This window comes from Eretmochelys imbricata, chromosome 1 (assembly GCF_965152235.1).
Source record: "Eretmochelys imbricata isolate rEreImb1 chromosome 1, rEreImb1.hap1, whole genome shotgun sequence".
Classification (NCBI taxonomy): Eukaryota; Metazoa; Chordata; order Testudines; family Cheloniidae; genus Eretmochelys; species Eretmochelys imbricata.
The window spans coordinates 251305473-251312361 of NC_135572.1; positions in this window are offsets into that span (position 1 = coordinate 251305473).

Here is a 6889-nt window from a genome sequence, read left to right on the forward strand (position 1 = left end):
CAGTTTATTTCTTTTGTTAACAAAAAATCAAGTTTGCTCGTTGCAAAAAATGTACTTATATCCCCACAACTCTTTTCCTTTGACCCCAGCCCGCTCCCATCATCTCCCGCCTCCAAATTTCATCTTAAATCCCCTCCCTCTACCACTCCCTTAGCATTCACCGATCTTCCCCAAACTCCTTTCCACGTTTTTCTGAAATCCTGGTAGGCGGCGTACTCGGTTTTGTTAAAGATCATCCGGCTGTGCCTGAGGATCCCTGTTCAGCTCCCCACACGCTGCCCCTGAGCTGGGGGGAAATCCGCAGACACCCCCCCCCCCCGGCCCATGCTGTCCCTCAGCTGTCCAGCTGGGCGGTGCGGGAGAAATCCTGCCGAGGCACATCCCTTCAGGATGAGGGGCCCTGGTTCGTTCTCCTTCCCTGAGTGAGTCCCAAGTCCAGGCTCCAGCTCTAGCTCCCTCTTCGTTGCTGTCGCTTCCTACAGGCAGTGATTTCCCCTCCTGGGCCCCGCCCTGCTGTGTCCCCTCCCCCCGCATTACCGAGCCCCCCCGCCCGGCTCACCCGTGTGGCTGCGGGAAGCCGCAGGAGCGGGTCGCTCAGTGCGAACGCCCGGGGGTGCGGGGCTGTAGCTGTGCGGCGCCAGGTGCCATGTGCACGGCGGGCTGCAGGGAACAGGACGTTCCAGGTCGCTGAAGTCCCCACTGGGCAGGACTTTCTAGTCCTCCTCTCCAGAACCGGCTCTTTGGTTTTAACCCTCACTTCCCCAGACTGGAGAGAGACGTCCCCTTTCCCGCGGTTCTGCTCCTTTGTACCCTTTCCTGCTAGAGGCCACTCACAGCCCCCTGGCCTGTACCATCCCCTGCCACTCAGAACAAAGCTCCCACGGGGCTCCTGGGCCATTTTCTCTCCCCTCTTGGTTTTGGACAACTGTAGCCAGGAAAACAGTTCAAGCACAGGGTCCCAATTTGGGGTTCTGCTGTGTCCCCTTTAGGGTGGTTTGAGCTGCTGTAAATCACTCAAGCTGGCCCTTGGTAAGCTCCCAGAATAAGGGTGTGCTGAGGGACATGCTGATGGGCAGGGTGCTGTTCGAGCACTTGTGCCGCAGCACTGCTCAAAGCCACAGTAATAGTTGGACCTGAAGGATGGTCCAGTGCTTAGGACCTTGAGCAAAGAAGCTTCAGCTGGTCCTGAATAACTCCATGTGTAGCCAAGCCCTAATAGCAGTTCCCCCGCTATATTCTCCCATCCAAGTCTCTCCACCTACCAGAGGGTGATGGAGGCTTCTCCACTGCTCCCTTGAATCCTGTACTGCCATTCCCAAGAGAGCAAAAACAATAATCCCTCACCCCACCCCAAAATAACACCAAACGACAGGAGATTATCAGGAAAACCATGAGAGTGAAATAAATGCCTTGGGGCAACTCTACACTACAAAATCAGTTGACCTAAATTACATAGCTGTACAGCCACTCCCACTGCAGTAATTAAAATCACTTTTGCATCTCCACACTATGCTCCTTGTGTCAGCAGTGGGTGTCCTCCCCAGGAGCGCTTACACCAATTTAACTGTCAATGTGGGGCACTCTGGGATGGTTTCTAAAAGGCAGCAATAGTGTACACACCGCAGACTTGTCCCATCAATGTAAGTGACCTACAACTGACATCAAAATGCCACGCCCATGAAAGGCCTAGGGCTTATGTCCATGTAGTTAGTGCTATAAAGACACTGCACAATATTTACATTGGCAATTGGCTGTCATTCTTGTCAGTATCAAGGCTCCATGGTAGAGCTGTGAAATGCTCCATGGTAGAGCTCTCTGCAGGGGTGGGGGGCTCCAGCTAGAGCCTGGCTGCCAGGCTCCCCGCTGGGCTACTGCCCAGCTTCCCCACTCATACCGGACTGCACCTGCCAGGCTCCCCACTCAGTGCCAGGCTGCACCCACCCGACTCCCCACTCCCAACCAGGCTATTGCCTGGGCTCCTGGTGTTATACCAATAAAATAAAAACCAGCAGGATCTTATTAAAGGGAAAAAGGCAAAATACCACATTTATTGTGAATACAGAAAGAATCATAGTAAGCAGTTAGTTATAGTTATAACATTCCATTCAATCTCATATTTATTCACATATTCATTCATACAAACATACCCACACAGGTTCTGCAAGGTTGTTATCATAGTTACCAGCCTTAGAGTTGCTCATGCCAAGCCACTGGCCAGGTGGCCTGGACATGAGGAGGGAGCAGGGCCTTGTCAGATGCTCATCTGATGCTCCTGGAAGTTGGTTTGCAGAATCAGACCCCAAAGTTCTCACTTTTTAGAGTCTATTTTTATAGGAATTTCTTCCTATGCCAGTCTATGGGAATTGCTTCATCATGCTGTTGCTGAATCAATCAGCAGATAGCACATTCCTGACGGCTCCAAGATGTTATCTTGTTCTTTGGTTCTCCCATTCTTGAGGCTGTTGGGTGGATTCCAGTCTGCCCTCCGGGGGGTCCTCTGGTTATTTCCACTTGACGCCTTCTTCAGCCGATGGACACTGGCACCTCCCTGATCATTCAGTTATTATCCACACCAAGCATCCATCCACATACATCCTCTATCTCTATTTTAATCACAATTGTTAATACAACAAAAGGGCGGGGGAGTCTCTGGGTGCTGTTTCTGTTGTTAGAGTATTGCTTTGAGTCTCTCTCTCTGTGAATTGCTTTGAGAACAGACTCTGTCTTAGAATGTACTAACACAATTAGCAGCTTGCAAGTTTCACACATAGAGGGAGAGAAACAGTACCAAAAACCAAGAGACCTCTTAATTAGTAATACCCTGGAATTGAAACTATGGGGAATCAAACTCATTTGTGATTTTTAATACAGAACTTCTTTAATATGATCCAACACTGGCTCCCTGTTCAGCTGCCCCTGGGCTCCCCATACCCCACTGGTAGCGCTGATGCACCAAGGCTCCCTGCCAGGAGCCTGGGTGCTGCCCCCCCAGATCCCAGATCCCCGCTTCTTGCTGGAAGCCTGGGAACTGCCCCCCGGCTCTCTGCTCCCCACCCAGTGGCTGCCATGCTCTCAGCAGGGAGTGGGGAGCCTCAGTCAACACGTAGGCTCCTGGCAGGGAGTGGGGGGCCGAAAGCCTCAGGGCAGCACCTGGGCTCCCTGCGGGGAGCTGCAAGTGGAGCTGAGAGCCTAGGCAGACAAGCTGGCATGTAGCCCAGGGCTGCTCCTACTGGTAGTCACAGAGCATTTGACCCCCTAATTCCTGAGCTACCAGTAAAAGACAGCCTCAAAATGGAGCCCTAAGCTCTCCTCCCTCATCCCTTCACTGCTGGCACCATCAGGAAAGTGGGGACAGAGGACCAGATATCAGTGTTAGATAGGCAGAAAGGGGGAAGGGAACCAGGTCAGGGAGGAGGGGCAGAGAGAGAACTGGTTACAGGGGGCAGAAGGGAAGTGGAGCATGGGAAATAGGGAGTAGGTGCTGGACAGGAGGTAGAGACCCTGGCAAAGAGGGCAGGCAAGGCCTGGGGGGTTATGGGAGGGGGATGGCACAGAGAAGCAGGGAGTGACTGGGAGGAACAAGGCAGGAGACAAGGGGTGGCAGGGGGAGCTGCTGCCACTGCCTCTGCTCCTGTGGGGGGGCCCTTCACCCTCAGCAGGGCCCTTCAACCTGTTGTTTCCCCACAGGCTGTGCTCAGACCTGACCCCCACTGCTGCTCCCTGCCAGAAACAGCTGCTAGCAGCCTCCCACCAGCATTCACAGGCTGCCAGATGTTCCTTCTCTGGCCTGCAGCGCTTGTGTGTCTCTGCCAGGGATATCCCAGCTGGCCTCTTACCTGCTCCAGGCCAGTCCCCAAGAAAGGCTCCTCCCAGCCAGGACAGCCCTTTTTAGAAGGGTTTCCACCTGCCTGCTCTCATTGGCCAGGTGTGTCTAGGTGGGAGGGGAGTTACCCTCCCCCTACTGGAATATGGTCCCCCAGGGTTCTTCCTGGGGGCAGGGGAAGCCCAGGAATGAATGAGCTGCTCAGCAGATTCATCACACCGCTCCCCGCAGTGTTGTGCGGGAGCCTTCTCCTTTGCAGCTCCTGGCACCTTAGCAGCCTCCTTCAATAGGCCTCAGCCTCAAAATCTAAGAACAGCCTCTAGCAAAATAGTCAGGCAATATTTAAAAAAATAAAGCCCGTGAGTTGAATTCTGCACTCAGAGGTAAAGAGTCAGAGGCTCCCTATGTGTAGGATTCTGCCTGGCAATTTTGCCGGAAACCAACACAAAAACAGGAGCCACCTCCTCTATCTTTCCTCCTAGCCCTTAGTGCAGCATCCCCTCCTCGGAAACACCCGTTTTCTGACACTTTCCTGCAGCTTCCTCCCAGTCCTGCACCTCTTCTAGCACACCTCAGTCTCCAGCAGTCACCTATCTCTGCCCCCTACATTGTAGACTACTACCCCTCTCCTTCCCCCAAAAGACTTCTGGTCTCCTACCTCCATTGTTCCAACATCAAGCATTCAAAACTCATGAGTCAGGCCCCCCAAATCAGGAGACTGAAAAAAAATCTTAGGTTTCAGAGTAGCAGCCATGTTAGTCTGTATTCGCAAAAAGAAAAGGAGTACTTGTGGCACCTTAGAGACTAACCAATTTTGTGAGCTACAGCTTATGCTCAAATAAATTTGTTAGTCTCTAAGGTGCCACAAGTACTCCTTTTCTTTTTACAAATCTTAAGAATTTAAAAAATCATATTTGGGAGTGGGTTGAAAAAAATTTCTTCTGGTTTTTGAGTCTTCAGGGCACAATCAAGAAGGCCAGAAGTGTACTTTTCCTTTTTAAATAAAAGATTCTCACGTAATCACTTGATTTCAGGAGCTGGGGATTTAAGGACAACACCAAATATTGCGAGACTCTAGATAAAACCACAAGAGATAGGACCACTGCACCTCTATCCCACAAAGCAAGCTGCTTGAAGTGCTATTGTCCCTTCTCTCGGTCTGGCCCTCTGCAGTATGTTACTGCATATGATGAAAAGCAGGTCACTATGAGGCCAGCTGTAGCTCAGCAGATTGGGGTGGAAGACCAAGGCAGGAGCAAGTAGGGTAGGAGAGAGGTGAGAAATAAAGGAGGGATAGTTAGATTATGGGTTGTTGTTGTTTAATACAAACCAACACCTGTGAATTTAATTTCTAAATATGCAATTAAAAATCTAATCACTCACTCATTGGAATTCAATGGGCTAAATGGAATACATTGAAATTAGATACCTGAGATAATATTATTAATGTCATAGAATATCATGGTTGGAAGGGACCTCAGGAGGTCATCTAGTCCAACCCCCTTGCTCAAAGCAGGACCAATCCCCAATTTTTGCCCCAGATCCCTAAGTGGCCCGCCTCAGGGATTGAGCTCACAACCCTGGGTTTAGCAGGCCAATGCTCAAACCACTGAGCTATCTTCCCCCCTATATCATTGTATCAGGCTCTGGGAAATAAGCTGCTATGGAGAGGCTCTGGAGCTATTTAATTGTCCATGCTATAAAAAGGTTAAACTCACCAAACCAACAATTTTCTCTGCTGAGGGAAGGTGTAATCTGAACAGATGGGAAATATACATGGGAGAAATCAGATATCGAGGAACTCCAGGGCCAAAGTGACTGTTCAGTCACAAGCTGAATCTGGATAAAATGAAACGCGTTCTCAACACTACAGGGAGGATCCTCTCTATCTAGGTTCATACCATGTTCATTACTATGCTATATGAGTCTTTTTTAAGTCTTCCTTTTCCCCCTTTCCCAGCCTTTCCTGGACTTGCCAGTCCAACACTCACTCCATGTCCACTCTGCTCTCCTGTACACAGTCTATCCACTGTTTTCTTGGCCATCCTCTTGCCCACTGCCCACAAACTCTAGTCTCAAGTGCACCCCAAGAGTATCTCCGTCATCCATCCTTCATACACTTGAGCTCTTTAAGTGGCTGTATCATTTATCTTTTTACAGATATGTTGTATGAATTTGCATTTCCGTCCCATAGACCAACCCTAATTCTCCTGCTATTTTCCAGATCCCCACCTTATCTGACCGCCAAGTTGCTTCCCTTCTCCACATCCGTGCCTTTTTCTGTGGTTTTGCTCACAAGGGGAGGTTTGATGGGTAAGCTGGGCCTGATTCCATCTGCTGCCTTAAAAGAACAGAGTGGGAGGCAATGAGACTGAGATCCTTTGTGATTCAGGACAGCAAGAAAAAAATGACATGATCCATCAGATCTGCTCTTAAGGAGCAGGAGATGGAGCTGAAGCAGTGTCTTAGGGTGGAAGAACAGTGGGACACAGTTGCCATCCCTTAGTGCTTAAGACTCACCTTCTACTCCTGTGCAAGTCCTAGACCATGCAGAGATGGCTTAGGAGAGGCGATCCTCATAGCATGTGCCGCTCAGTTGGGAGCTGCCTGGCATAGGACAGCACTTGCCATGACAAAAATGTTGCAGTTTTGCTCCTGCATGGCTTAGCAGTTCCAGATGGCATTTGTTTCTCCTGCAGCCATCTCACTACTCCCCTTTGCCCCTTCTGACTCCGACTTCCATTCCCCCTGCCCACCCCCACACACACATTCTGTGATCCTACAGGAACAGGTAAGTGGCTGCCATCCAGAATGTCTAGTTGCACCAGAGCTCCTGAGAAGTTCTTAACCATTTGATTTAGAATTTAATTATTTTAAAAAATTATTTCTCCAGCTTCTAAGTCAAATCTATTTCCTCTCTCCGCCCCATTTGCTGGATCTTTCCATGTCTGGTGCATTCTTAGCTTTCAATAACACTTGGTTATTGACCAAATTCATCATCAGTTAAGACTATTGCACCACTCCCAGTTCACCAACAAATTAAAATACAGCCCTGTGACATAAATT